At 45.8% G+C, this 9,727-nt stretch overlaps 1 long non-coding RNA gene across 1 annotated transcript; it reads left to right on the forward strand.

Annotated features, from left to right (window-relative positions):
• Positions 1-279: 279 nt before the first annotated feature.
• On the forward strand, positions 280-9,195 carry LOC143979643 (uncharacterized). Its single transcript, XR_013274063.1, has 2 exons — positions 280-369; positions 8,880-9,195. It is a non-coding gene; the product is annotated as an uncharacterized LOC143979643 (long non-coding RNA).
• Positions 9,196-9,727: the final 532 nt, after the last annotated feature.

Consider the following 9,727-nt stretch of genomic DNA (forward strand, 5'->3'; position numbering starts at 1 on the left):
GTCCCAGGAGACCCTTGTGCTTCTTCACGGTCTGCCCATATGATATGTCTGCCTCTCCCGCCCTTCACAGTGTGAATCTACCAAAGGAGTACCAAGGTATTAAACTTCCATAACTGAGTAGCCAGAGCAGAGAATCTGAGAAGAGTTTCTATTGCTACCAGGACATAAAATCATGAGAAGTTAGATCTCCATGTGCAGTGACAGCTTTACCTTAACATAGTAAATTAATTGCTTTTTATCGATATATGATCCATTTAAATATTTTTTTTATGTTCTCCAGCTGATTACCCTGAAACAGCGGCTGAAATCGCAATTCTTGTTATGAGTGCTGTTATCTGTGGCTTGGCACTACTGTTCTTCTTAGGTTCGGTAAGTAAATCCACATTGTTACACATAATGCCCATCTACAGAGTGAAACCTTGGGATGGTTATTGAAAGTCTTGTCCACTCTACCTGTTGAATTCTTAGGCCGCGTACACACGGGCGGACTGTTCGCCCAACTTTGTCCGCTGAACAGTGTTTCAGCGGACAGTCCGCTCGTGTGTGGGCTTCAGCGGACTGTTTCAGCGGACAGTCTGACGAACAAAGTTTTTCAGAATTTCCGTAAGACTGTCCGCCCAAACTTGGTTTCAGCGGACAGTCCGCTCGTGTGTAGGCTCGTTCGACAGACTAAGTTTCGCGCATGCTCAGAAAGGATTTACACGGCGAAGGTTGCATTGCAGTGTATAGGACGTTGTTTTTCTAGTCCCGTCGTACGTGCCGTTCACGTCATCGCGCACGCTTTCAGCGGACTGTTCGTTCATCGTGTGTGGTCAAGTCTGTTCATGCAAATTTTGAGCGGACTGTTTGTCGGATTGTCTGACAAACTTAGTTGGGCGAACAGTCCGCCCATGTGTACGTGGCCTTAGAATTATTATCTGAAGTGTCTTAGTACCTGAAAGTTTAAGTATAACTAAAGCCCAAAAAACTGTTAATTCTGGATAGAGCAGGGAAGGGTTAAAACCCTTTTTACCTGCGTTTCATTAAGGAGGAGATTTACCTTTATTTCCTGTCCCATGGGCACAATAGGAAGTGAAAGGACATCTCTGCAAATTGAAGGAAGTGTAGTGTACACAATGGAAGATTCTATTTTTGTTCTGGTGACAACTAAAGCCGCGTACACACGGGCGGACTGTCTGGCCAACTTAGTCCGTCAGACAATCCGACGGACAGTCCGTCCTACTTTCGAATGAACGGACTTGACCACACACGGATGCAGAAACAGTCCGTCGAAAGCTTGCGCGATGACGTGTACAGCACGTACGACGGGACTAGAAATAGGAAGTCCAATACACAGCAATGCAACCTTTCGCCGTGTAAATCCTTTCTGAGCATGCGCCATACTTAGTCCGTCGAACTAGCCTACTCACGAGCGGATTGTCCGCTGAAACCAAAGTATGACGGACAGTATTACGGAAATTCCAAAATACTTAGTCCGCCAGACTGCGCGCTGAAAAAGTCAGCTGAAGCCCACACACGAGCGGACTGTCCGCTGAAATGTGTTTCGACGGACTAAGTTGGCCAGACAGTCCGCCCGTGTGTACGCGGCTTAAGTATTTCGGAATTTCCATAATACTTTGGTTTCAGCGGACAATCCGCTCGTGAGTAGGCTAGTTCGACGGACTAAGTATGGAGCATGCTCAGAAAGGATTTACACGGCGAAAGGTTGCATTGCTGTGTATTGGACTTCCTATTTCTAGTCCCGTCGTACGCGCTGTACACGTCATCGCGCAAGCTTTCGACGGACTGTTTGTGCATCCGTGTGTGGTCAAGTCCGTTCATTCGAAAGTAGGACGGACTGTCCGTCGGATTGTCTGACGGACTAAGTTGGCCATACAGTCCGCCCGTGTGTATGCGGCTTTAGAAATTGAGAACTCCCCTTACTCTCCATCCTTGAGATAATGGTTACCAGAATTACTCGGATTCTCCCCAGTGGGGACACAAACAGCAAAAAAAAAGTTTGGCTCCATGGACCTTCTGATCAGGTCTGCCTGAAAAACTGACTGGTGGACCTGACCAGAATGCCCGTGTGAAAGGAGTCTAAAGGGAATCTGTCACAATGGATGCTACCTGTCTAGGTGGAGTCTCCTATCCAGTGCAAAAGGCTGCTAGGCATATTATTGGGTGTAAAGCTCCACAGGTTTGCTTTGTCTCCACACAGGCACTACAATTAGGAATCTCCAGAGGTGGATGGGATCTTCAGTGATAGGTAACAGTCTTTCAATACTACTGTACTATAGTGGACCTAAGGGACGTGCGGTGAGGTCAGTGGCTAGTGAGGCACTGGCTAGTATCAGAGACACAGGTTACACACAGGTTACATACGCCGCGATTGTTAGAGCGAGAGCAATAATTCTAGTACTAGATCTCCACTGTAAACCTAAACATGTAACCTGTAAAGAAATGTAAAGTGTCTCTAGCAAAAAATATTATGATTTTTACATGTAGGAGAAAAGTGTCAGAATTGGCCTGGGTGACAAGGGGTTAATTACCATAAGTAATATACAAATAACTATAATATATTGTTTTTAAAGGTAATTTACTATATTTTCAAAATCTGTACTCAAGCATTTGGCTTAACGGACAAATTACTGAAGTTTGAAGTTATAACTTCCAACCAGTAATTTCACAGTAAATAGATAAATAATAAATTATTATGTTGTAACATATAGCGTATAAATATATGATTTAACTTGAATATAAAAAGTACTTTTTCAGCATGCAGCAGATTCTCCCTCTTAATTGTGTGTGAGAAAAACATGGGATTGTGGGTAAATCTTATACCCATAAACCTATGTTTTTTTTCCTTGTAGTTAAGAGGGCTCGGCTGGGCGGGAGCATTTGTCTTTTAGACACATCCCCCTTCTATGACACTGCAGTGAGAGGCGTGCCTCCACTGAAGCATTTTTTATTGGACAGCTGAGACCAATGGTACTTTACCATTGGTCCAAGACTCCAAGCTGTTTATTGAGATCAGTGCCTCTGAGAAGAAGAGAGGAGAGGCACTGCGAGTTCATCCTCTCAGTCTGCTGCAGAGTGTGTCAGCTTGTATTTAAAGTTGACCATAAGTTGTAGGAGCCCCATTTTACCAGTGGTGGGGTAGGGCTACATACCCCCCCCAAATGTGGGGTCTCTATGTCCCCCAGGTCATCGAGCTATGACTCTCAAAGCTCGATTTTTTCATAGCAGGTGAGACCCTGCCTCACCTGCCTCCCCTGACTGCACGTCCCTGTTGGACCTATATTTTAATGTTAACATAAATCTATGTAAAATGAGACCTATGGTCACAGCATACGCTTTAATTTTATCATCAGCATTGCAAAAGCAATACCAACAATAGCGTTTTTGTCAATCCAATATAAGCTTACTTGAAAAATCTCCTTTACTGTTGTCAGTACTGCTTGTTTGCTGGTCTCTTTCCACGACGTCCTGGATTCCCTTCATGCTTTGCAGGTTCTCCTCTGCTGTTTACTTTGATTTCAACGAACCAGTAGCAGCTGGTGTTTTTTTGTTTGTGGGGGGGATGTAAATAACCACCCCTCCGTGGCACCTCAAACCCCACAACCCCCCCCCCCCCGCTGTCTGCCATCGGCGGCGGGGATCGGCGGGCACATTGGGCATCAGCGGGCACATCGGGCAGAGGGACAGGCTGTGGCAGGCATCTGGCAGCGTCTCCTGTGTCCTCTTCTCTTCTGAGATCACAGAGGCTTCCACCATGCGTTCCCCCCCCCCTCCTCCTCCTAGGTATCCAATAGGATCGTCTGACCTTTCAGCCAATCGGGAAATGGGTAACAGACACGCGCTTTCTGATTGGTGGAGAGGTGATTTAGTGTTAGAAAAGTGAATATTCATTTGCTTTTCTAACACACCTGGATGGGATCCGAGCGCATTGCTCTGCGCTCTGAGTCCACCCTATTTGAAGCCTATTAGAGCATATGGCTCTAATCAGGTGCTTAAAAAAAACCTGCTGCTGTAATTTAGGTGCCCAGCGTCCTGAAAGGGGATGGCTGAATAGGGGGTGGCGTGAATAGCTTCATGCTATGCACAAATCTATCCATTAACCAATACGGGGGGGGGGGGGCGTGGAAAGAGGGGCGGGGCCCTAATGGATGTAAGGAGTAGACCTCCTGAAACTCCTCCTCTCATCTGACCTTTTCTGCTCTCTTGCTGTGTCTTGTAGTGAGTCTTGGTGTGAGAAGTTCATTCTGTTAGCCATGTGTTCCTCCTATGCAATCCTGACTAATTAATTGGCAAAACCCCCACCCAAATTCAGTATAAAATCAGGCATACCATAGGGGATGCCCAGGCAAGGGGTTTGCACAGGCATGGGGTTGCATTGGCTACTAACATCTTGGATAAAGTATTTCATATTGGATTAAGTATTGCACTTCTGCTCAGCACTTCAGCGAATGCACAAAGCGAAAATACACAGCAGACTACAGGTGACCTGATTCTCCAAACTTTTTCTTCTCTTATTCATGCTTCCTCCCAATCTCACCACTCTGTATCATGCACTCTCTATTCTTCCTTCTCACAGTTGCATCGTCTCTGCTTAAATTCTCACTCCTTCACCCACCTTCTCCACCCCACAGCTTATATATATCTCCCTCACTCCTGTCTTCACCTTATTACTGCACTCATCAGCTCCTGCTAACGCTAAATCCTTATACCAATAAAGCCTGCAGGCCATTGGGACGTGTCCCCCCACATAAGTCACACTCCCATATCACCTCTCTCACCCTTCTGCTTCTCCTAACTTCTGGAGATATTTCCCCAAATCCTGGACCACAATCATTTACCTTCGGCCAACATACCCAGCACAGCCCATCCTCTGCTAGCAGCCGCAATCCACACAATCTCATTTCTATTCCTCTTCAGCCTAGAGCCAGCCTCCCCTTCTCCTGTGCCCTTTGGAATGCCCGCTCTGTTTGTAACAAACTCACCACTGTCCATGACCTATTTATCACTAACTCTCTGAACCTACTTGCAATTACTGAGACCTGGATTCAAGAATCTGACCTTCCTTCTCCTGCGTCTCTCTCCTATGGTGGCCTCCTGTGGACTCACTCTCCCAGGCCGGAAAGGAGGTGGTGTTGGAATTCTCCTATCCCCTCAAAGCACTTTCCAGGTTCTTCATCCACCCCCCTCTCTGTCCCTCTCTTCATTTGAAGCTCACTGTATTCGCCTATTTTCTCCGGTTTCATTGAGAATTGCTGTGATCTATCGCCCCCCTGGACCGGTATCAAACTTCCTTGATGACTTCTCTGCCTGGCTACCCTACTTTCTCTCCTCTGAAATTCCAACACTCATTCTTGGTGACTTTAACATCCCTGTTAATCTTAACACTCCTGCCACTTCTAAGCTGCTGAGCCTAACCTCCTCTTTTGATCTAAAACAATGGACAAGTGCTTCCACTCACTCTGTTGGCAACTGCCTTGACCTTATCTTCTCCTACCTATGCACTCCGCACACCCTTTCCAATATTCCTTTTCCTCTATCTGATCACCACCTTATTAGTTTCAATCTCTCCTTGTCTGCCTCCTCCTTGCCTTCCAACTACCAAACTATTACCCGTAGAAACCTTCGCCATCTTAACCCTTCTCTTCTTTTCTCTGCTACAGACTGTCTCTACGACAAAATCTCCTCCTTGTCCTGCCCCAACTTGGCTACTTCTGTCTACAACAGTTCGCTGTCATCCACCCTGGATACCTTGGCCCCCTTTACTACGCACAGAATCAAGCCCCGGCCGCTGCAACCCTGGCAGACAGACAATACCAGAAGCCTCAAAAAACGTAGCCGTGCTCTTGAGCGTTTGTGGCGTAAAACGAAGTCACAGCAAGATTTCAGCCAATATAAATCTGCCCTCCAAAAATACCATTCCTGCCTGCACGCTGCCAAACAGACCTACTTTATCACTCTCATTAACACCCTCTCACGCAGTCCCCGTCAACTCTTTTCTACCTTTACCACTCTACTTCGTCCTCCATTACCCCCACCCACTAACTTACTCACTGCCCAGGAGATTGCTTATCACTTCAAAAATAAGATTGAGACGATTCGTCTCGAGATCTCCGCTCTACAGACATCTCCCTCACCTTACACTCCCTGTCCTCCTGCACAATCAATACTTTCCTCTTTTGACCCAGCTACTATAGAGGAAGTCACTAAACTTTTTTCTAATGCCCGCCTAACCTCCTGCCCCCTGGACCCTGTTCCTTCTCAAATACTACGGTCACCATCTGACTCAATCCTACACTCCTTAACTCATATCTTCAACCTCTCACTCTCTACTGGCATCTTCCCCAACCCTCTAAAACATGCACTAGTCACTCCCATACCAAAAAAGGCCTCAGACCCCACCAATCTTAACAACTTAAGACCCATCTCTTTACTCCCTTTTGCCTCCAAACTCCTCGAACGTTTAGTCTATAACCGACTGAGCAACCACCTCACTGAAAATAACCTTCTCGATCCTTTTCAGTCTGGATTTCGCCCACAGCACTCCACAGAAACTGCCCTTCTAAAACTCACCAACGACTTACTAACAGCCAAAACCAACGGTCATTATTCCATACTCTTACTCTTGGACCTTTCTGCTGCCTTTGATACAGCTGACCACCCCCTCCTCCTCAAAAAACTCAATTTGCTTGGTCTCCATGACTGCACTCTCCGTTGGTTTGAATCTTACCTATCTCATCGCACCTTCAGTGTCACTTACAACTCCACTTCCTCTTCTCCAACTCCTCTTACCGTTGGGGTCCCCCAAGGTTCTGTCCTTGGACCTCTACTATTCTCGATCTACACATCCTCCTTGGGTCAGCTGATAGCCTCCCATGGCTTTCGCTACCATTTATATGCTGATGACACCCAAATCTATCTCTCTACCCCTCAGCTCACCCCATCAGTCTCCTCACGCATCGCTGATCTACTAACAGACATATCAGCCTGGATGTCACACCACTTCCTCAAACTTAATCTATCTAAAACCGAGCTCTTAATATTTCCTCCCCCACGTACCCCTTCACCTGACTTCTCTGTCAAGATCAATGGCACATCTATCAGTCCATCCCCACATGCCAAGGTGCTAGGGGTAACCTTAGACTCCGAACTGTCCTTTCAGGCCCACATACAAGCCCTGTCCAAATCATGCCGCCTTAGCCTCCGCAACATTTCCAGAATACGCCCCTTTTTAACTAATGACACCACCAAGCTTCTAATTCACTCCCTGGTCATCTCTCGCCTCGACTACTGCAACTCCCTCCTCGTTGGATTACCTTTACATAGGCTATCCCCCCTCCAGTCCATAATGAATGCCGCTGCCAGACTCATCCACCTTACCAGCCATTCAGTGTCCTCCACCCCTCTCTGCCAATCCCTGCACTGGCTTCCACTCACCCAACGAATAAAATTCAAAGTACTAACAATAATTTACAAAGCCATCCATAACTCTGCCCCCAGCTACATCACTGACCTGGTCCCAAAATACCAACCAAACCGCCCTCTTCGGTCATCTCAAGACCTCCTGCTCTCTAGCTCCCTTGTCCCCTCCTCCCATGCTCGCCTCCAGGATTTCTCCAGAGCTTCTCCTATCCTCTGGAACTCCCTACCCCAATCTGTCCGACTGTCCCCTAATCTATCCATCTTTAGACGATCCCTGAAAACCCTTCTCTTCAAAGAAGCCTATCCTGCTTCTAACTAACACTGTTTTACTTCCCCCATCAGCTCATCCCCCACAGTAATTACCTCCTGTATCAATTGCCCCTTCCTTTTTAGACTGTAAGCTCTAACGAGCAGGGCCCTCTTATTCCTCTTGTGCCAAATTGTAATGTAAATGTAATGTCTGCCCTTATGTTGTAAAGCGCTGAGCAAACTGTTGGCGCTATATAAAACCTGTATAATAATAATAATAATAATCACCTCTGTAGTTCAGAAGGCAGGCTCTGTGCCTAGTACTCAAAGGACTTAGTGAACACGTGTCACAGAATTCAATAAAAAGTAAATGTGTAGGGTTCTTCACAAAGTAAGTTTACAAACTTCAAGATTGTTCAGAGCAAACTATAAATACATGAAATACAGTGGAAATGAATATATTTAAAAATGTTGACTATAGATACACTTTGCATATAGGTTCACTATAATTCAAATTCTTAGTTAGCTAAATAACCTTGTAGAAGGTCTGGAATACTTAAAGTGGTTGTAAACCCTTACAAGCCACTTTGACCTACAGGTAAGCCTAGATTAAGGCTTACCTGTAGGTCCAAGAAATATCTCCTAAACCTGTACGGTTTAGGAGATATTTACCTGAAGACAGCCACTGCTGTCTACTTCGCATGCGCCGTAGACAGCGGCGCGCAGGCGCACTGGGTAAGCCGCAGATCGTGGCGATATGCCGCGAGTGTCGGCTCCCATGCGCATGCGTGGGAGTGACATCATCGCTGCTCCGGCGAATCACAGCGCCGGAGAAGCGAGACCCACCAAGAAGATGGACACTCAGAACTACAGGGGACAGCGGTGACTTCGCTGGCTCCTGTGTCATTCAACACACTTCTTGTGAATTAAGACTGTTACCTAAAACACACCCCATGGGGGTGTGCCATCACATTGGCCTGGGCTTACGGTGGAATCCTGCAAAGAACAGCATTCTTACTACACAATGTGGTGTTATATGCAGTGGTCATGACCGCCCGCTGCTGACAACAGAGGAGAAGAGGAAGGACCTCAGGACGGCCTCATCCATAAGACAGATGGAATATTTATAATGGGGTTGGGGTCTACTTTTTCATAATGGTCATTCATGTAGTATTTTTAACCAACTTGCTTTCTTTTTTGTTTGTTTTTAGATGATATTTCTCTCACGTTCTGGTTGACGACCATATGAAAGAAATGGACCTCCAACTTGCAGACCTCATTTACATGTGCCCGCCTAGGAAAAGCTGGCTTCCTGTCAGAAATATTTACAGATTTGCTATCAGTGTTGCCCCTGAAGTTCCAACAGCATCCTGCAACCAAATTGCTTCTTCTATTAAATAATTCATATTTATTTTTTTGTAGTTGAGCCTTGTATGCTGGGTGGTTACACAATGTTTGTTCCATCTTGGCTTGACTGTGCCTGATGTTCCACTGTGCCTGATGTTTTATAAAGAAACTCTTTAGCCACGAGAAATGTATTTGTATTTATTTCTGGAAAACAAAAATCTATCTAATAAAATATTTTAAAAATGAATCTGCTTTACACTGCACAAGTGACTCAACCTGTGCCCAGATGATGGACACTAAAGTATTTACATCTTCCAAATGAGCAGTAAAATAACTTTAAAACACGCTCTCCTCCTTCTCTGTATATATAACCACTATGAAGAAATACATTTCCAAAGTTCACAAAGCTAGTGGCTATTTTTATTTTATTTTTATGAGAGCAGAATCTTGGCAGACTACTACCCCTCAAATGTACTCAACCAAATGGTTTTCCCAAACTTGTATGCCACGTACACACGACCGGACTTTCCGGCAGAAAAACACTGACAGTCTTCCCGACGGACTTTTGACGGAGTTAAGATGAACTTCCGAACGAACGGACTTGCCCACACATGAACGGACCAATGTCTGTTCAAAAGTCTGTTCGTTTTGAACGTGATGACGTACAACGGGACTAGAAAGGGAAGTTCAATAGCCAGTAGCCAATAGCTGC

This window comes from Lithobates pipiens, unplaced genomic scaffold (assembly GCF_037356315.1).
Source record: "Lithobates pipiens isolate NorthernLeopardFrog02 unplaced genomic scaffold, aLitPip1_a1.2 Scaffold_1, whole genome shotgun sequence".
Taxonomy (NCBI): Eukaryota; Metazoa; Chordata; class Amphibia; order Anura; family Ranidae; genus Lithobates; species Lithobates pipiens.